This window comes from Symsagittifera roscoffensis, chromosome 6, assembly GCF_963678635.1.
Source record: "Symsagittifera roscoffensis chromosome 6, txSymRosc1.1, whole genome shotgun sequence".
Taxonomy (NCBI): domain Eukaryota; kingdom Metazoa; phylum Xenacoelomorpha; order Acoela; family Convolutidae; genus Symsagittifera; species Symsagittifera roscoffensis.
The window spans coordinates 22,034,453-22,058,717 of NC_087067.1; positions in this window are offsets into that span (position 1 = coordinate 22,034,453).

Genomic DNA, 24,265 nt, shown 5'->3' on the forward strand with positions numbered 1-24,265 from the left:
TTTTCTCAAAGTTTTCTCAAAGTTTAAAAGTTATTCGAATTTTTTAAAAGTTTTTCGCTGAACAATCTGGATATTTTTTTCCGAGTTGCCTAAATATTACGTTGATCTATTTCGAAAATTTGTCTGAATAGTATGTGAACACTTGTAAAAAACCATCCGAAATTTTTATTAATTAACTAACGTCACGGGCGGATTGAGGCTGAGGCGCATTTTCAAATTTTTTTTTTTCGATTTTTCATAGGTCGACCGAACTGCTTTTCCAAGCCCTCTCAGAATACTTAAAAGCCCAATTTTGAATTAAAAATTTTGCGCTCCGGGCATATATTTTTTTAAGAAGGTCAAAAAGGCAGTTTTAGGAACAATTTGGAAAGTTTTGACGTGAACAAATTATTCGGGTTGGTCGTAGAAACAATAAAATGGATGTCATAAAACAATAGCAAAGGGGGACCCTTTGGTTAGTGAGGAGGTCGCTGCCTGGAGGGGAAACGCACTCATTTTCAGCCGACCAACACTAAAGTTTTTTTTAATGAGAAAATTTTGAAAATCTATCACCTGCACCGCGAGTATATCCTAGATCCACCACTGACTACCCAGCAAAATTTATTTGCCTTTTATGGTTAGATTCAGGAATTTTGAAATTTTTCTGAAAACCTCGTAGTGTTGGTTAATAGTTATGTTTTATATTTTATAATTTTTACTCGGCTGTTGCCATCCTGTTTTCTAGAATTATTTCTTAGTTTTCTTAGTTGCTGTCGCGGACCCCGAGCTCTTTTTCTTTTTTGATTCTTCTTATTTTTCTTTCTCGTCTTCCTTTTCATCGTCTTCATTCTCGTCTTCATTTTCGTCTTCTTCCTCGTCTTCTTCCTCGTCTTTTTCCTCGGATTCTTTCTTAGATTCTTTTTTTGAATCCTTCTTAGAGTCTTTTTTGGAATCCTTCTTTGACTTTTTGCTGTCTTCTGTTTTACCACCCGAAGACTTACTTCCTTTTTTGGTGCCAGTGTTTGCTTCAGATTCTTTAGGCTGCTCAGTTTTGTCCTCATCGTCGTTTTCGTCTTCGTTATCGTCCTCATCCTTGTCGTCATCTTCCTTGTCGTCCTCTTCGTCATCTTCCTTGTCGTCTTCATCGTCGTCTTCATTGTCATCTTCATTTTCATCTTCGTTTTCCTCATTGTCTTCGTTAGATTCTTCTTCGGATTTATTTGTGGACCCCGTTTCAACCGTATTTTCACTTTCTTCGTTTTCTTCATCATCTGATTTTTTCGAATCCTCCGAAGGCTGATTGAAAATGGCTTTGGGGTCTTGCACTTCATCTTCGCCTATCTTTTCACTCGGCATATTTCCTTCGTCGTCTTCATTATCCTCGTCGTCTTCCTTTTCCTCATCATCTTCATTTTCATCGTCTTCATTTTCATCGTCTTCGTTTTCATCGTCTTCGTTTTCGTCTGCTTCGCCTGCTTCCCCTTCTTCATTGCTCGCCTCTTCATCTTTAGGGTTCCGATTCAACTTATCTTCATTATTATCCAAATACCCTTCATCAAACTTTTCCATATACGCTGTAACAAGACAAGCTGTGAAAATGATAAAAATCATGGAAAAGAAAAAAGCGGCCCAAATAATGTACAGCGCATAGCCGTAACTTGTATTCTCTTTGAGACCATCTTCGTAATTGTTCACGCAGTAAACTGTGTACAAAGCACAACAAATGATCAACAATACCCAATGGACCGCGAAAAAAGGCGTGTTTATTTTTTCATATTCTTCTTGTTTGACGACCGAAACAATCGAGCTGCAAATGCACGCGACGCACATCAAAGTTGCGAGAATCAGGAAGATTTTAGTTGCGATGCTCAGACTTTTCAACGCATCAGTCGGGTACTTTTCGATATAAGTGGTATTCGTTGTGTCATTGTGGGAAAAACTGACGGTCCAAAGTCGAACATCGCTGGTCGAATTTTGGTACTTTTCTTGAAGCTCAACTGGAAATCCAGTTCCGTTGATGCCCTTGAAGATTTCAGGGAAGTTCATCCAGACTAGCTGGACGTGCCAGGCTGTCTGAATATCCATAATGATCATGTTTTCCTTGTCTTTTTCGTCCTTTGCTGTCGTTCCATTTGGCGGCGGCATGTGTTCAAACTTACACGTGACTGCGACGCCGGCTTGAACAATTATTTCGAAGATCAATACTATGACCCATACGCACAAGCAGCCGATGTAAAATGCGCGCGACAGCTTCATGATGCCCTTAGTTACAACCGTATTTTGCAGTGCTTGAAAGAGTCCATTACCAAGAAGTCAGTCATTGTAGTTGCGATTTGATTTTGTTCTGTTGAAAAAAGTGACTTTCGACTTTTGGATACATATACTCAGAGTCAATTTGCATGTACAAAAATTAGAATCATTAGAGCAAACCTAGAGATCTGACAGATAACAAGGCTGCTTGTATCAAAATACAGCCTCGAATGTTCCAACTGCCTCTTAAATAAACAAGGTTAGCCGATTGCTGGGCAATAAGAAAAAGCAAATCAAAAAAGAAAAGCAAATCAAAAAAGAGGATTGTCCAATTTTTTTTTCTAGAAAAAGTTATTGAATTTGGTGAAAAAAGCGAGAAAAAGCGTTGAATTAAGTTTTGAAGACATTAAAGCAGCGTCAAATTCAAGTAGAATTAAAAAATGGGAGGTCGGCTTCTCAGCAAAATATCCTGTAGTTTAGTCTGAAGCATTCAGACCAGTTTTTCTTGAAGTTGAGACTACATTTTTTAGAATCCGAATCACGACCGACCGGATTTCGATTTCTCTTAAAACAAGTTTTTTTATCTGTTTGACTGCTACCAAAAATCTTTTTGAACCTCTGTCACGTTATCAATTCAACAATTTTCATTACAAAACTTTATATATTTATATCTTTGATTCGGCAAATTTTTTGAAAATCTCGTACAGGAAAATAGGGTATTTGCCAATTAAGTATGTGTTGAGTTTCACAAAAATAAATTCGTGTTGATCCTTAAAACAAATATTCTGCTTTTTGAGGCATCGATTGACAGTTTTGAGTGCAATATACTGACTTAGTTTTAAATCTAGTCCAAAGTTTTTTTGGTTAGACCATTCATTCTAAATTCAAAAAGGCAAGAACCAAGAAAAATTGAAAACGTTCTTGATTTTATATTACACCACAGTCAGCCGGCAAAAAATAAAGAATCTGGTCAAACCACTGGTTTTAAACCATTTGGCAACTCTTTATACGATTGAAATATTAGTGAATTATTTCTTTTTGATTATTATACCTACTAACACATCAGTTTTGGACAACTGGAGCCTAGCCGATAATAACCAATTTATCTTTTTAGTTTCCCTATTTTTGTACTAACACCAATGCCTATTTGTCGGGTGGGTTCAAGTTTGAGCCAGTTTGGTTAATATCAGATCAGTTTTGGTTCAGTGATCGATTCCCGGTTTGTGGGGGTTATGAAGAAAGTTTTGGGTCAGAGACTAAATTCTCACAATTGAGCACAAATGCACCAGGTTTAGAAATTTTTCTATTTTTTGCTTATTTTGCCGGCTACAGCATAAAACAGAAGCAAAAAGACTACGCAATTGTAAAATGAGCACAATTTGTTTGTATGAAAATTATTTTTTTATTGAAAAAAAGAACAACGGAATGTTTGTGCTAATTTTTTTTTCCATGATTGAGGCGACTTTTGGCAATAAAAGAAAAAGCTAGTTTCATTAAATGATTTTGATGCCACATTGAAAAATTGAAAAATGACTGCGCGTTACAGTAATAAGATTTTGTCTCCTCTTTGTCGCATTCCCTCTCTTGATTTGGTTCGCCCTTACTCAGCCTCTCCTAATCGCGTTCAAATTTCAGTTCCGTGGTTGACTGACTACTACAATCTTTGGTCTCTTGTCTTGAGCTCGTGTCGTTTCAAATCCGTTTCTCGTCGTTCTCATCTCAAGATCAACTGGATATCCATCCTCGCATTCGTCCCCTAACCTCTCATCTACTTCCTCATCTCCTCCTGACGTAAATTATCATTGATTGCATTGCCATTCTTGTCTTTTGCTCCCATCGTTGCATTTCTCGCATGGCCTCCATTGTTCCCTTCCTACTAATTACTTCTTTCCTCTTTTCCTCGTCCTGTGTTGTAATTTGTTCTGCTGAAGGGATTAGCGAAGCCACATTTGTCAGAATTGGTCTTAGTTTCTTTCCATTTCATCTTGGACATTCGTTTTAGGGAGCCAGACATGCGTTTTAGTAATAAGATTTTGCTCAGAAAATGAGACAAAAGTGTCCGCACGTGTCTCATGTTCCCCTTTTTGTTTTCTTCCACTTGTTTTCGTCAAAATTGAAAGCCTGGACAGCCCTGGACTGCTGGACAGCCCCTGTATTACTGCCTCACCTAGTTTCCGCAATCATGATGGGCATAAGTTCCTCGCATAAAGAGAAATTTTGGGGAATAACCTCTAGACATTTCTACTTCACACAATCGGGAACTTTCAAAAAAAGAGCAAGGAAAAAATGGTGTACCTCTTTGACTTTTTTCTTGATTTTCCTTGAGATTTTAAAGTCAGTACTGTCTCAAATCAATCTCCTCGGGTTGTAAGAAAATCAATTCTTTCTTTCGCGCTCTTTCTTTACTTCTCTTTTGGTTGCCTGGATGTTCTGATGCGCCTGTTTTTTGACCTTATCTTTTTTGTGACATCAAGGTTAAAAATTTTCCTTTCAAATTAATTCCAATTGATATAGACAGCCCCATCGCTAGAAAATGTCAGGTTTTTGACTGCTTACCAAGTATATAGGACACTGCATCTAAGACCTTGGCTAGACATTTTCACGAAACTTTTCTTTTGGCATTATTAAAGTTCAGTTTAACAATTTCACATGACAAATTTTCTTTTTGGCGAACTCGTAACTCTAGTTATTTTCACTCTTGTTCTTAATACTTTGCCCGCAATTTATTAAAATTGAATTTTGAACTTTTGTGTCTTTTTGACAGCTCCAAGTTATCAGACTTCCATTTACGCAAGCCTGTAATTTTCATGGATTTCACTGTAATACCAATCATTTTCAACTTTTGAACCAGCCATTTTTTCATAAGAAAGATACTTCAACTCCTAAGTGAATCGAAATTAGTTTGCCAAATCAGTCAATCAATTTTTCAATTGCCCAAAGTTTTCAATTGTTCAGTCAATCGCTCATCAATTATTGTTCACTCAAAGTTCATGGAACCTGATCTAAACTATATTTTATGATTGGATAAATTAGATATTTTACCACTGTAAAGTATTTAATATTAACCAATCATGATCCATCTAACTAACAACCCACTTATTTGTAAGTGCTGAAATTACTTGTAATTTCAGCACCAGAGAGATTTGATTTTAACTTAGAAATTAGTTGTCTCTCCAAGAGAACTTCAGCAGCCGCAACAAACCAGTATACCCTAGATCTATTGAGCCTAGCAGAGACTAGTTAAACACCCTGAGACTAGAAAGTATAAGAGTAAGATTAGGATCGGTATTAGACTAAGAAGTTGCACGAATCTATCCGGCCGAAAATAAGATAGCGTGACGAGCAGACGGTGTACCCTATCCGAAATTACTCTATGATTTAACCACCTCGGTCCTAACTCATCTGGTGCGACCATAAGTCTGGAATAAGACCTTAATAGCTTAGAATTAACCAACAAATAGATTAGAATTTAGACAAAACTTTTTCAAAATGTTATACGATAATAATTTAATCGAAATGTCTCTACGACTCAATAGATCAGAGCCGATATTCCATACGATAATAGAACTACCCGGAATTGGAAGAAGTCCTCAGACGACATACGACAAAGTAGAAACTTACCAAATAGTTTTATGATCGTACGGCAAAAGCCAACACAAACTTTTATATTTAGAATCTTATTAGCAATGAATTTAGATTTTCATTTGCAAACATAAAACTTTGAAGTCAATCTTCATGATCATTTCAGGCGCTAAACAAAATTATTAATTTACAATAGGGATTGATAAAAAGATCTCAGATCGTTTTCCTAATTTCTGCAGTCTTATATAAAACATGTTTGAAAAATATTTATTGAAAATGAAAATAAAAATTAGTAGCATGACAATAAATTGTTAGTAATCATAAAATCATCTGTTGTCCCAGCTTCATCACCTAAACATAACAGCAATCATAAGCTAACTAATATCATTAAAAGACTAAACTTTTATCTTAAATAAATTTAAACCAATTTTAAACTTAAATTTACTTAATTTTAAAAGTTAGATCATCAAGGCTTATCCTTGGATCTCAATAAATTTTTTATTTCTTTAAATTTAAAACCTGATCATCAAGGCCTATCCTTGGATCAGAAAGAACAATTTTGTTCTCCCCCACCCACTTAACAAGTGTCTAACGACCTCAAACGTCGATTCACTATCCAACCCTTCCAAAAGACCCAAGACTAATAGAAATTTTTAAATAAAACTAACCATTCAAATTAGGATAAACAGTAAAGAACTTCGGTTATTCATCCTTCACTTGAACCCTCCTCTTACCAGACCCAGGATAGATCTTAAATCTTAATAAGTATTAAAATAGTACCTAACGAACTACTTGCGTTCTAATTATACCTGAACCTTGTGGATCGATTTACCATTCTCCAACCCTTGAACACAATCACTACCCCTAAGTAAGATTAAGTAAGTTAACACCTTAGCTTAGACTAGTCACGAGACAGTAAAAAATCATTCCTTGGAATCGATATACTTTTCCCTCCAACCCTAAATAAAAAGACCCAGGTTAAGCTAACCAAAAAATCGTAAGGACTAACAGTCTAAGAAAATAGAAAATACCTAACAACTTTTTGCATCCCTCATCCTAAACCTTATGTCATTCAAAAATCTAGGAAATAAACAAACAATGGTTTTACACAACTGTGAGATAGATAACCAAAAATACGATCTTGTCATCACACCTCATACACAAACAGTTGGATACATTAGAACAAAACGGCTAACAATAAAAAGAAAAATAATAAACAAACAAAGACAAATCACACGAAAAAGATTTTCAAAAAATAGAAACGTATTTTCAGAATCAGAAGCCAGCAATTTAGATGAACTCTACAAATTAAAAGAATCAATTGATAAAAATTGTCCCATTCACGATCAAATATATTTTTCCGATTCAGAAACAACTTCAAATTCATCAAAAAGAGGAAAAAGAAGAATAAAAAAGCAATACAAACACAAACCAGTACACTTGTATAATTGGAATCAACCAATTAGACACATCGATAGTTATATATTAACAGTCATTAAACGAAAAAATGAGCCACACTCAAAGTGACGATAGTCCAGATGACGAAGAGGTTTACCCCTTCCTCATAGATGCACCCGATAATAGAGGGCAACATGATTTTTGCAAGAACTTACTCGTAAATTTGTTTAAACCCGGAATCAGTCCATGTAAAGCAGAATTCTCGGAAGTAAAAATCAAAAGACAAATTATTGAACATTATTTGAAAGATATATGTAACTTAACACAACAATATGGAATCTACACCATAGAATTCAGCACACCAAATACGAATCATCGTAAATATGTAATTCAAACAGATGATCTTGAATTAGAATTTTCAAAAGTATTCTTAGAATATATTAAATTATACAATATCACAATTCACAAAGAGCAAACTCTATATTCACTAACGAAGTTTTTGCAATAATATTTACCTATATTTCTATATTAGAAAAAACAGAATTTCAAAGTATCTCACCAACTGAAACATCCAAACATACAAAAGTACGACATGAAATCACGTTATAATCCACTTTTCTACATATAATCAAAGAAAATTTCACTAAAGATGATGTTTCACAACACACAAAACATGACTTACAAAAAATTTTGGCATGGTTTATAATACATTATTTCACACATAATATAGACTTAATTTCACAAGCAAAAAAAAATTTCAGACCTCAAAATCCAAATGATGATACTGCCATTACAGAACAATCAGACACCGTTTGGGACCCTGAATGATCTCATCCTATATTTATAAATATCCCACAATCAATCTCAAGTCAAGCAATAAGTACAATATCTTACCACAGAGATTATGTAAAAGTAGTACCACTAACCATTGATGCAACACCATTAAACTACAATACATTTTTACCTGATACACGAAATAACAGTTTAAATTCGACCGTCATACACAATGAAAACCTTAATGGAACTAGAAATCTTACACAACAAGATATTCAAACACCATCACACTTCATAAAGGAAGAAATTGTCCAAACAACAACAACACAACAAAGTATTTCACCAATACATCCAAATTTAACAACACCAAGAAATACAAATACTTCACTGGCACAAGTAACCTTTCAATCAACCGTTAAACCTTCGGTTGCTCCAAAATATTCGCATATGGATTATCAAACATATAGACCCATGACAGTACCATCAAAACCACGAAGAACGTTCACAAGAAACACTTTTGCAGAACACGATTATAATTATGCACATTCGTCAAAAACAAACTACCCCCCACGAAAAACTAATCATAATCATGTATGCTCTCACTATTGGGATAGCCCAATAACAACAACCAACTCAGTAATTTTTCGAACTAATTCACATCCTCCACAGGATCATAGTGAAAATTACCCATTCTTTCAACAAAATAAAAATAAAAAGCAAGCACCTCATCATACGGATTACTTATCATCTGATGATGATTAATTACAACCAGACATTTGTGCACCATATACCCAAGAATATCGCAAACAAGGTTCGCGACGACCTCATACATATAATAGAACTTTTTCTCCAAACCCAACAGATACAGGAAATCAACAACCAATACATATGCCAAATCCAACTAATACACAATATTTTCAACCAATTCAACCACAAAACCCAATGACTATGCACTCGTATCAACCAACTCAAATGCAAAATCAAATACCACTTCCATATTACCTTCAACAACACGAAATAACAAAAAATCAACTTTCAATTTTTTCGCAAATGCCAAATGCCGCAGAACCACTACAGATGACAATGAATCCATACCTCATGGGTGGATCATCAATAAAATCAGATAAACCACTGATGGTATTTGCAGGAACAGATCCTGAATATTCTGTAGAAGATTATTTAAATGGAGTAACAGCAAATTTATTTTTAAATATAGGACCTGAACCAATTAATACGCCACTACATCAAAATTGGATACATAGACGCACAGCGTTGATACAAACAACCTTAGATGGCGCAGCTCAAAAATGGTTTTCAGTATTACCTATAGAAATAAAATCAGACTGGAAAAGATTTACACAAGAATTTTCAAAAATGTTTGACTCCGAAACAAATAAACAACACCAAAGAGTTTTATGTAATGAAATTTGCAGATTACCAAATGAAATCATCAAACAATTAGCAGTACGTATCGAAACACTAGTTCGAAAAGCATATTCACTTAATACACATGACTATAAAAACACAAAAATGACAGAAATTTTAATGATGACCTTAACACCTCAATTAAAGAAAATAGCAATAAAAAAGAGAGCATCTCATCCTTTTTCAATTCGAGAGCCAGATTTAGATTTTCGAAAACTAGTAGACAAACTAGAGCAAGCGGAAATCACAATGAAATTTGAAGAAACAGAAAATCTAAAACTACAATATGTTAATCGAATAGAAACAAACACTACACATATAAATAACATACAGGAATCAGATACAGACCTAGTTGAAAACATCACTGAAATACTAAATATTTATGAAAAACACCCAAACTTTAAAGGCAAACCATCTTTCAAAAAATGATGTAACTATTGCCGACGATACGGACATAGTATTTCCGAATGTAGACAAAAACAACAAGATAACCAAAACAAACCTCAAAAGCCTAAAGAACCAAATAAATCGTTCTACCAATGTATGAAAAAAGATCAAAATCTACCAAACAAAAATATATATAGTAACAACAGTTCAGGAAAACCACTTCCGAACAACACCAATTACACAAGGAATCAATCACCATATAACTCAAGTTATAGAGGAAGATCACCAGAACGAAAAAATACACAGAATTCTTCACAAAATAATTATAATCGATCAAATAGTCGAAATAACTATTCGAGATCAAATTCCAATGCAATACAATTTGTTTCCAGATCCAGTTCCAAATCAAACCCGAGAAATAAACACTATTCAAATAATCAATCACGAAACTCATCATACAACAGAAATAGAAACTATTCACATAATCGGAATAGAAGTTTTTCGAACAATCGAAATCATAATTACCCGAACAATCGATCCAGAAATAACTCATATAATAGATCAAATTATCACAGATCAAATGACAATTATCAAAACAGATCACGGAATAATTCACAAAAACGAAATTCAAGTTATAATAATCAATATAGAAATTATTCTCAGTCACCACATAGGAATAATAACCATTATAATAATTCTAAACATCGATACAGAAGTAGTACACCAAAACATCAAAGACATATTAATCAAGTACAGTCAAATGAAGAAACAGCATCAGACCCCCCAGGTATTGATGACACAGGAAGTAACGAACTACAACTAAATCAAATAAACTGTGGATCATCAGATACAGAAAGTGATACAGAAAATACCATCTCCGTAAATATGATAACAGTCGAAAACGACTACGAACCTATCATATAATAACAACCTTTTACATCACATATATATGAAAATCAATTGGAACTCCTTCACAATTATTATATTGAACCCATCAATACTACACAAACTGCACAAGAAATAAACGAAACTAACACGGTAAATAAACCCGATGAAAATGACAAAACAAAGTGTCTAAACACAAATCATATTTATCAAAATATACAAAAAGAACAATTCAGAGAAAAAATTTGGACAATACCATTTCTCTTAGAAAGTCCAAGAAACAAAGAATTTCAACCACCAGATCTTGAAATTGATTTTTTAATTGATTCAGGAGCAGAATCAAACATAATTAATATTCCCACATGGAATGAAATCAAAACATTACACCCAAAACTAACGCCTCTTGCAACCTCTAGTAAATTAGCAACAGCACAAGGATCAACATTAGTAAATTATGGAAAAATCCAATTATTCCTCCTCCCCACAAGAACAAAGGAGCAAAATAAAATTCTAAACAAGCCATTTAAACAAATATTTCATATCACTGATATTAAACACAATATCATTGGCATACCATTTATATCAAAATATATACCAACAATCAACATCTTGAATAGCAAAATACTGATCAAAGATAAGTACACAAAAACAAAAAATAGAGCTCTAACTTTTTTTCAAAGAATAAATAAACAACCACCAATCTTCTCAAATTTTTATCCAATTTATAACGGAAAAACCTGAAACTACTATCAGGAAATATATATAATTTTTCAATAAAACAAGTTCACCAATATGATAAAAGTCAAAATAAACAACAACTTTTTATGTCAGACTTTGAGTTTAAACCTATTCATAAGTTTTTCAAAATCACGATTTCATCTATAAAATATTTGAAAAATACGAATTCAGAAATCATTTAGCTACACGTGTATAACAATACACCATATCAAGTAACATTACCCTTAGGACTTTTAGGATATTGCAAAACAAACGCTACAATATCACCCGTACATGAAATAGCATACCGCGTAAATGATATACTCCAATTATTAGATATTTGTCAATCTACAATTCGTAACGAAGAACTATCCATAAATAACATAATAAGCAATGAAAAGAGAAACACAGATTATTTCACAAAAACACCATATTTTAAACCAACATTCGATATAACAAATTACACAAAAGAACAACAACAACTTTTAACGATGTTTAACTTTGAACACTCACAAATTACACAAACCGAATTTGACAAACTAGCAAAACAACTGTTAAAATATTCAACAGTCTACGCAACATCAAAATTTGATGTTGGGAAAATCAGTTCATCACTACATCTCCCGTTAAAACCTGACGCATTTTTCAAAAAACAAAGAGCTAGTAAAGTACCAATTCATTTACACGACAAAGTAAATAGATTACTTGATATTTTAGAACAATACAAAATTATCTCACCAGTAAACAAAGAAGAACAACCAAAAGGTAACACATTTATTAACCCTGTTATCATCCTAGCAAAAGAAGAATCATTAAAAATAGTTTTAGACGCTAGATACCTCAATTCACTAATAGACGAATCAAAATGCAATTGGCCTATTGAACCAATACAAGTTATTTTAACAAAAATAAACGGAAAATACTTTACAACCGCAGATATGAATAGTGCATACAACCAAATGCCACTAGATGAACAATCACGACGTTTAACACAATTTGTTATTGGAAATCAACAATATGAATTCAACCGCCTATTCTATGGAATATCCATAGGACCAGCAGCATTTTTAGCTTTTATGAGCAAAATTTTTAGACCACTAATACTTAAGAAAAACGCAATCACCTATTTAGACGATGTTTTTATGCAATCACAGACAAAAGAAGAAATGTTTACAGTTTTAGAACACTATCATAAAATACTTCAGAACGAAAATATGAAGGCCGCCCCCGATAAATCACACTTCTTTTTAACACGAGTTAAATTTTTAGGACATAATATAGAAAGAAACACAATCACTCTACTAAAATCACGCATTGATGCTATTCAAAAACTTCAACCACCAACAAACAAAAAGAAAATCCAAGAATTCCTTGGAATGTTAAATTTCTTAAGCAAGTACGTTTATAAAATGCAATTATATTTAAGACCGTTCTATAATATCCTCAGACAACAAAATAATTTTGAATGGACCACTGAACATCAAACACGATTTGAAGAAATTAAAAAACTTCTAACTGAACAAGTTTCAAACACAATTCCAGATCCAAATCAACCATTCTATGCAATGTGCGATGCTTCAAATTTTGGCATCGGCGCAGCATTACTATAATCACACAGTGGTACAAATAAAATGAACCTTATATCAGCAAATTCCCGATTATTCACTCAAGCAGAGCTACGACTCTCCACTCTAATGAGAGAATGTACAGCTATAATTTATACACTTACAGAATATGAATTTCTGTTACTTGGATCAAAACATCCAACAGTTCTATTCACAGATCATAAACCAATCATTTTTCTCTTTACACAAAAGTCAAATCCCAATCACCGAGTTTATAGATTTCAATTAATTTTAATGAAATTTCCAAACTTACATATAGTTTGGACAGCAGGAAAGAATCTTGCATTACCAGATACCAGAAAAACTACAGTTGAAATACCCAAAAATATAAAATTTTACCTTGCAAAAGACGAAACATCACCCCGACTAGAATGCAAATATGCAGTAAAAACTGACATTGAACAATCACAAATAAATAACCTACAATTTTTCCCACTTTACTTAGATTGCCAAAATAATCACTACGAAGTTGATCTACTTAGAACATCAACTTTCAAACCAATTCTATACTCACATTGGATAAAAAATAACACCCAACAAAAACGAATAAAACACCACTCGCATAAAAAAGACCTTTTTCCGTTAATTGAAAAAGAAAATTTAACTGATAAAATAAATTTATCAGGACCACAAACAAATGATTCAAAATACACAATAAATCAAGTTTTTGACCTCCATGACCCACTTGACACAATTCCCTTATCTAAATTAGAAATTGAAAATTTTTTTCACCCTCCAACAGATAAAATTACAATTAATATCTTGAAACAATATCAAAATCTTGACCCAGTAATTAGACAACTAAAATCATGGCACAAATACAAAACTAAGCCCGTAAAGGCAGATACCACAATTTTAGGAAATAAAACACTCCTCCGATATTTCCGAAAATTTAATAATACAACAATTAATGAAAACACAGACCTTCTAGAATATCAATTAAATGATTCTACAGTTCCCTGTCTCCCTTTAAGTATGATTCTAATAGCTTTTAACATTTCACATACACAAAACACTAAAGGACACTCTGGGTCAGAGAAAACATATTCAAATTTTACACAAGATTTTTATTTCCCAAAAGCACCAGTTTGGATAAAAACTATGCAATGATTGTATAGTATGTCAGCTAAATAAACCTTATCCAAATCAAAAACAAATAGCACAAAAACAAGATTTTAAAGGACAAAATTTATATTTTAACCATCGTATTTCATTCGATACAAAAAGACCAATTTCACCATCCTCTGAAGGAAACTCCTACATTATGGTAATTGTTGATGCATTTGCACATTATGTAGCACTCAACCCAGTACCACATTGTAACGCTTATTATGTGTACACAACACTTTATGAACACTGGATAGCCAAATTCGGATTACCCGAAATCTTAGTTACAGACAACGGTACAGAATTCATAAATAATGAAATCATCACACTATGTCACTTATATAAAATCAAACACAAACCGCGTACATCTCATGCACCTTGGACAAACGGTTTAATCGAAGGTATGAACCGTTCACTACAAGAATATCTTAGATGTATCATAAATGGAAATGATACAAGATACACAGAATGGTCAGCAGATGTAAAATTATTTCCCTTAGCATATAATTCACAAATTACGACAACTCTAGGAATGTCACCATACGAAATGGTTTTTAATCAAAAGCCACGTAAACCAATTATGTTTACAGCAAACTCTCATAAAAATACACAAGGTCATTGCCAACCGAATAAAGACTCAGTTTGTTATAACCTACCTTTACACACGCATGATGAAGATCATTTTCATCATCCACAAATCCTTAAATTAGCCTCCGGTACACACACCGAATGGATTTTAAATAGAGATAAAAAACACAATGAAATTTACCAAAGAGTAACAAAAAAATTGTTAGAAAGACAAAATGTTAACGAACAAATAAATTCATGCTTTACACCAGCCTCAGATTGAAAAATTGGAACATTTGTTTTAATACCTAATTTTAATACACAAAAAAGAATTTCTAAAAAATTACAACCCGTTCGCAAAGGACCATACCAAATAATTGCCAAACCCACTGACGTAACATATAAAATCACCGATTCAGACCAAAAAGAAATTGTTCAACATCGAAACTATCTATTGCCTTACTACCCAAAAGAATACGCACTACGCGAACTAACTCAATTATATTCTTTCACAGGTTTAAAAGTTATTCAAAATCACCCACATACGGAAAATGAAATAAATGAACAAAACGACATTCACCTTGAAAAACAAAATAAAAAACCAACTACAATCCAAAACAATACGAAAAAGCTAGATCAAAAAATACCTCAAAAAGAGAGGAAAAATAGAAAAATGATAGAAAAAATTATACCACAAGAACAAGTCGAGAAATCAGAACATAGAGAGTCATCACGACTTAGAAATCAACCACGTAAAAACTACCAAACATTCATCCCACAATCTAAAATATTAAAGAAAGTTGAATTTCAAAAACAGCTTTAATTTTAAAATTAATAATCTTTGCACCCCTGAAACATTTTGAACTTTCATTTTTCAAAATAACATGCTGACAAACACGCAGCGATTCTAGTTCAAAATTAGCCAATAGGATTCATTCAATCCGTCACCTTCTATAACTATAGCACAAACCAATTAGACGAAAGATATTAAACTCCAGGCATACCTATAACTATAACTTTACTACCTCCAGGTCAAAAATAAGCAAACCACTCAAACTTGACAACTAAAATAAATACCACCATAATATCATAACCCTCCCTTATCTAATAACGCAAAGATCAACAATATTTTCCCAACTCAGACCTCAAAAACCCCCCAACCAAAAATGATAAATTAGCCTAAAGTAAAAATGCGACCATATTAATTTAGCCTAAAGTACAAAAATCTCAAAAATACCCCAGATCACCTGACAAATAAAAATAAAGCAAAGAAGACCTCCCGAACACCATAAAATTCGCCTCCAACAATTTGTCACAAAACTCAACCTACTTGTCAAAAAATCAATAAATAATCCGACCAAACTTGAAAATTGCCCCAAACAACAAAAAATATTCGACCAAGAAGCCATTTTTTAAATGCTCTTCTCTCGATCAGTCAACACAATTTTCAATATTTTCATAAACTTTTTAACAATACTTAAATTTTTATTCATATTTCTCTTTGATACTTTTGAAGCTTTTATAATAATTTTAATCATTTTTTGCTATATTTTTTAAGTTTTTTACTCCCTATTTGAAATATATCTCCAACTCTCCCAAGTCATTGACCATATTCACAGGTACGAAAACCCAAAGTTTATTTAAATGATACGAACAATTTTTAGTAGAACAGATATTTTTTACTATTTGTAATTTTTTTAACATTTTTATCATACCTAATATTGACAATGTGCAAATGTATAAAAAAGGCAATAATCACATTCGCTTTAGCAACAATCCTTTTAATTCTATTCCTTTACACCAAAGAATATTACAAAAAACATAAATTTTTTAACTAGAAAAAACCAATCAGAATACTTTCAAAAATTGCTAACCAACAATCACACAATCAGTCTTTCAGTCTTCGTCGACATCATCCCAAGAAAACCCAACAATACCTACAACTACCCAAAACCCCCAAACATCCACACGAATTTCTTTCCAAGATAAGCCATACACATTTGAAGAACGACACGCTCGCTTATCCGAACCATTAGAACCAGTTCAGCGACAGGCACCCCTAAGTGAATCAACATATAACTTGTACCCAACACTACCACAAGAATTAAGTAGAATAAGAATTATTAGTCAAAACCAAAATACAGTTGAAATAAATAGACAAATTATACATCCACGATGAAATAGAATTTTTCAAATCCCCGAGTTCATTTTGATATACCCCAATCCCCATCACCAAGTACTCCAGAAAACCCAATTAGCATATTACCGGAAACCCCTACACTTCGTTCACAACGTAGCACCTCAAGTATACCCTCAGATTACTTAGGTTCAACACCAACATCTGAACAAATACGTGACAATCCCTTTAACCCCCCAAATCAAACATCACGACTACCATATTGGACAACACAGTCATTCACACAAGGTGAACCAAATTTAATAAATGACCCAATAGATATTTCTACGGATACAACAACATCATCATCACTACCAGAAACTTTATCACTACCGTCAACACCATCAATAAGCCAGATTTCACCGACGCCTTTCCCCTTGATTTTTCCAAATAACCTCGACGCTAGATATCGAGAACAATCATCAACAAATATCCCTTTAAGATTAGATTGGAACACGTTCACAGCATCCCCACCATTATTTGGACAACATCCGGAAAGTAACCGACTCCACAACTGGGCACTTAATAGATTACAATATAGACAAGATATCCACGAAGACATTCGTGACCATAACATCCAAATACTCCAACAAAATAGCCTACAATTAAAATTTGAAATCACGGTTAAACTAAACAACATTGCTCAACATCCTTATCTATTAAATCCACCAAATATAACAGCTCAATCGCTACCACCGCCTTTTATAACAACTGAAGTAATATATAAATACGACAGATATACCAAGAAAACAATTGGTTACATCACATTTTATAACCCGTACTCAGGATTATCATACACATGTATATTCTAAAAACATTGATTTTTCTCCAACTCCTTTTTCTAATAATATCCGATCAGAACATAAATCCTTCTCCTCGCACAAGACCCCAAGACCTATTAGTAACACATTACGATTGTGAAGAAAATGAACAAAAAACACTACACAAATATGCAATAAATCAAGTATCACAATGCGAAACAGAACCACAAGCTATAGAAACTACAAATGTAATAGCGACACTGTATTCAAAAGCCCGAGCAACAACAGTCATAGGATATAAATTTACAGCAAAATTTTCCGAAAAGAAGATACATTTTTCACAAGTTTCAAACGGAAATAAAAACCGACTTGACCACGAATCATTCTACCAAAGTAATATAGAACGACTTCTACATCTAAATCCCCATGATTGTAAAAACGAGCTACTCAGATTAAACATCACAAGAAATAAAAACACCGACAGAAAAATAGTATATTTTCAAGTCTTTGCCGATTCTGTACATCAAGCAGAACTTGAAAGATATCAAGGACATATAAAACTAGATGAAAAATACCCATACAACGGCGCACACGGAAGATTAACTTATCACATACACGATAAGCACTGGATACCACACATTGGTATAAATAATCCATCAAACTGCAAAGCAGACACAAAAAATAAAGGATATCAAGAAATAATATTTTTCGATTGGAAAATACAACTCGAAAAAATACAACTCACACGAGATTTATCCGACAACACAATGATCTATCAAGGAATTAGACTACCTTGTAAAAACGATCAAGGTTATTGTGATCCTACAACACGGACACAAGCAACAATTGTTTGGTTTCCTGAAGATACATGCACAACATTTCAAGTAGCAAAAATACACGCTCGAATGATAAAATTTCACGAAAAATATTTTATACAATCAATTCTATATGAACAAGTCCATCCATCACGAAAACAAAGTACTGATTTTCAAAATCTCCATAATATAGAAAATAAATTAACACGGTTCCAAATATATCAAGAAACAGAAATCGCATGCAAATACAGAAACCCACTTCACAAAACACAATATTCTGAAATATTAGTTGAATACGAAAAAGGTTTCGACATGACCACTGGAAAAATAAAAATTGACCCTTATGCCACAGGTCACCCTCTACACGAAGGAACATCATATATACCAGTTAACTTTCAAAATAGTAATGGTCAACCTGGTGGACACCTAAAGCCACATGACACTAGAAGCACACGTTTACAAGAACTATCACTAATGAATAATTCTTATTTTGGCAATACCCACTATGATATCCACTTAGATATGAAGTTAGACTACACGATTAGTCGAATTTTTCAAGAAATGTCACTCTCCGAATTAGAAACACTTCACCAACTGTGCGAATTAGAAAGGACACAAATCCTACAATCACTTGCACTAGCAGTGTTAAAAATACTCTACGCAGGATATTCATTATCAGGAAATAGATCAAATTTTCTAGACTACGAAGGAAACATTTTATGGTGTTATACTTGTACCAAAAAAGTATCACCACTAAATGTTTTTGAAGATAAACGATGCTATAAAAGAATCCCTATCTTTTATAAAAATAAAGTACATTTTGTTGACACACTTTCAAGGCGAACATATTTTTGGGATACCGCAGTCCCATGTGGATCAGAAAATAGCCACAATGTAGTACAATTGAACCCTGATGAAGATAAATATTATCTTTTTACCCCATACCCCACGTCAATGCAATCACTCAAAAAAATTTCACTCGAAAGCATCAGAGCTATTGCTCGTAATCCAAATATTGATTTACAATCAATTGGAATATATTTGAAATCAGATATCCAACACCACATTAGAACACAACAATTCCAAGAATTATTAACACAAATGGACACTATACAAAGACAATCAATTGACCAAAATTTACGCAAACTTGCCGAAACCGCAGGATTTGCAGATATTTATACACAAGATTATAGCGGATATTTTAAAGATATTAAAGACTATATATATCTAAACGGTGAAAAATACAGACCACAAGATATTTCACCTATAAATATTTTTAGCTTTGTTACACTAAAAAATGAAATTCTCGATTTTCTAGGATGGCCCTATTACATCTTAGAAAATTTAACTATCCTATACGCAATGTTTAACTTCATAGGATTTCTTTTTTCACTCTTAAAAGGAATCCATAACACATGCGCTATACAAACACAAGTAAATAGACAAGCAACTGTAGCACGCATACTATTTGCAGGATTTTTTGGAATTTTTTCATCATCAATTAACAAAATTCTTCTAGATGCACAAATAAAAGAATATAATACAAAAATAGCGACAAGACAGAACACATACGACTAAGAACATAAAAAACATAGAAGTAACACCTACAGCAACACAGTTGCCAAGCCTAACACATAACCATCCATTATCCTTAGTCCCACGTAATTTCCGAAACCTAGCAAAAACACATAACCCAAATTTTAGACCAAACATATCGCAAAGTCCCATACAACATATAATGACAGATCATTCACAAGATGATAATACACATGAACAAATTATAGAACAACCCCATACCACCGCTTTTCAGTCTCAAAATAATCATTTTTTCAGCCCACGATGAGCCGACAACTTGGATCCCTACACCGCTCAAATTCCCATCCAACCAACCTCAACACTCCAATCACAATAATCCCACTTTTTGCTTTCCCGCCACCCGATTTTCCAACTATTAATATAACATCAAGCATTAATTCGGATACTAATTCAGATACTTCAGTTTTATCCTCCATTTCACAACTTAATAACCCTAATATAGAAACCCCTGACGAATTTGCAGACTCCGAACCATCTCCGTCCAATAATTTTCAAACCAACTCATCAGTTTTTTCAAAACCCCCTTTTCAACCGATCCCACTAAATAATCCACTCCCATCCGTTTCTACTCCTTCTTATGCTTCACAAGTAACCATAATCTATTCTCCATTTCATTCCGACCGATCATCTAATTCTCCAGATACTCCCCAAATCTCCCAGGAACTCGATAATTTTATCACCCTACAACAACAACTAATACACCCTAACACCCTCACTATAAATCAAATTTCATCCACAATAGAATCCTCAAACCCACCTACTCCTACACCCTCCTCAGCTTACACTGCATCATTAGCACAATCATCCACATCCACCGAATCATCAAATAGCACTCACCGAGCTTATCGCACTTTTAAAAGAAAATTCCCGAACCATCCATTCCCGACCAAACCAGGAACAGCCTGCGAATATATAAATCATCCACACCACACCAACACGAAAGATTTTCTAGCAATCACCTTACCTTCATTCCCACAATATACTTTAAACACACCTAACGACACTAACGACACACCTAGTTTTGTAGATGAACATGTTTTAATGCCAACACTTCATTGGACAGCTTATTACCATTTTACTAATCCCCTTTGCCTGCCACTATCTAATACTCATAACGATATAGAAAAGAATAAAGATATGCTATATAGACTCACCGCAACACTAACATCTAGACAATTTACTTATATAGGATATAAAAAATCACTCAAAACATTCCCTGCATCCCGAGCTAATGAATTTTTAATAGAATATTACGACCATAACATCATCCGAACTAATAAAGACCAATTTTTAGATGACGACCGCTTCGCTAACCCACAACTAACAGAAAAATTCTTCATCAAAACATCATATGTATTCACACTTAATATTTTTGATAGAAAATATGATCACATCATTTTTGAAGCACTAACTGATATGCAAGCTTACGAAAGTTTTAAAGAAAAAATTCAACCTAACCTTTTCAACAAATATTTTTAACTAACCTTTCACTTCCTTGCACCACATGAACGCGATTTGCACTGTTCACACGACATTATGTTACGCACTAAACAGACTGACACATATATATACTATCGCTTCATACAAAATAATTTTGATCTACATACTCCATCAAGACAACCACACCATCGTTTTCAGTTTCTTAACTCGAAGTACACTTCACCATTTTTTCTTAATTTCACATATTGCATCAAAGATACTAACCTCTACGGCATCCTCCGCAATTATGACCCAGTAACACAAATGTATATATTTTGTCCCATCACGAAGACCTTTAATGCCGAAGAATCCAGACCCTTCCTTATCCCACATGACTTTATCCAACCTATAGAAATCCCTATATTAGAATTTATTCACAATACTAAATATAATCACAAAATATATAACCTCATTCAAAACACACCTAATGAGTTTGCAGTAGGCACCGAAGAACTAAAAACCATTAAAGCACTTCAATTGCTTTTGCCACTGCTCCAAACTAAAAACATCATTCGCATACTAGCAAAATTACTAACAAATTCAGACATATTACGCGACATCTTTCCCCACGGCTTTTTCCCAGACGATTAACAGGTAAGTATATTTTAAAAATATTCTTAACTAATAAATTTAAATTAATACTAACAATTCTTCACTCATGTTTCTTTTAGATTTTTAGTCTTCATACCACGATCATCTGCAAAAAACAGAAAAGAAAAATAAAAAATAAACTTGTTAAAATTATTCTAAACTTCATTAATATTTTCCACAAGATAATCTGATAAAATTCATACCAAATGTAGTAAATTAATCTATAAATTTTTTCCCCATAAAGCAGTAAATTTAATAATGATGAAAATTTATAACTTTAAATTTCCCCCAAAACTAGCAATAAAATTGAAATTTCATGTAATAAATTGATAAAATGAAAATGCAGTACTAACCTTTTCAAATTTTTCATTCACTCGCACAGGAATTCTATCCAAACTCGCACAGCTCGCCCACGAAGAATTGTTTAAATAATGATTTTCAGTTTCAAGTTTTCACACTCAACAACTCTAACACAAGATAACAAGTTTCAAACTTTCCTTTAACCCGGTTGTAAAGGAATTATCTACTAAACCAAACTAACCAACGCAGCTTACTAAACACCACAAATCATAAAATAACAGCATGACTAAGAAAAAAAAACCAACGGTACCCAAACCGGATTAACCCAGTTTAAAACTGATTAATTTATTCTTTTGAAGACTATTATAAAGTCTAAGAAAGAAATAATAAAACACAAAAAAGTCGAAAGACAAACCCATAACAAAAACAATTTGATTTTTGAAAAAAGGACACAACCAAAGAAACATAAGAAAGACCAACATAAACCCAATATAAAACGTTATCACATAACAGGACCTCTCAAAGAAACCGCACGAAATCATACTCCCACTCCTGGCCTAACACACCAGAGAGGACGTCCTGAGCATGCTCTATAGCCGGCTAACCCACCGCGCTACATCCACGCTTTGTGACCACACTTCTATTTTTAATAAGAGGTACTCAAGGGTGAGTAACTCTTCAAAATAACCGAACTAAAACAAAATGCTTTTGTGAAAACAACTAACTAAATTCATAATTAAAAAACCTAACTAATAAAAATTTTATAAAATGTAAATCATACCTTGCAGTATATAGATCAACACACAACAATAAAGACGAACATCCAAAGACAAAATGACCCCACTACACTCGAACAAGAATGGCTAATCACAACCGATATGCCGTCCACAATCACAACTCAAAGGATTTAGAGTACGACTTGACTTCGCAGAAAAGGACTTCATTGAACTAGACCAATGACCACCTCGATGTTCAAGTATACGTACAGATCCGAGTTACAAGGCATCCCTTCCAAGCACAATCTCCACGCCATTCCCAGACGAGGTTGAACACAAAACAAGTTCTCTACATAATACAGAAAAACCCGTCATAGCAAACCATTTTGAAATCAGAATGATTTCGTTGGGAAACACAGTCGTTGTCACAAGAAGACACAACGATTGATGCCCCTAACTCCAGCGTCCTGGAACTTCTCTAACAAGAGGAATCGGACAAGAATACGATGTTCGCCAAATACCAACGTTCATCATCCATCCTTTGAATTGCAGAAAGATAATTCTAAAAAACTCTGTAAAACCCGGATGGGTGGAACCTGATCTAAACTATATTTTATGATTGGATAAATTAGATATTTTACCACTGTAAAGTATTTAATATTAACTAATCATGATCCATCTAACTAACAACCCACTTATTTGTAAGTGCTGAAATTACTTGTAATTTCAGCACCAGAGAGATTTGATTTTAACTTAGAAATTAGTTGTCTCTCCAAGAGAACTTCAGCAGCCGCAACAAACCAGTATACCCTAGATCTATTGAGCCTAGCAGAGACTAGTTAATCACCCTGAGACTAGAAAGTATAAGAGTAAGATTAGGATCGGTATTAGACTAAGAAGTTGCACGAATCTATCCGGCCGAAAATAAGATAGCGTGACGAGCAGACGGTGTACCCTATCCGAAATTACTCTATGAGTTAACCACCTCTGTCCTAACTCAATCAGCTCAGTCATAATCATCTGAAAAGATTAGTCATTCTGTTAAGTTGTAAAAGAAGTTGGGTCTCTTTCTGACACACTTTTGACGCTTAAAACAAGGGGGATACAGTAAATTAAATGAACTAAAATACTTTTA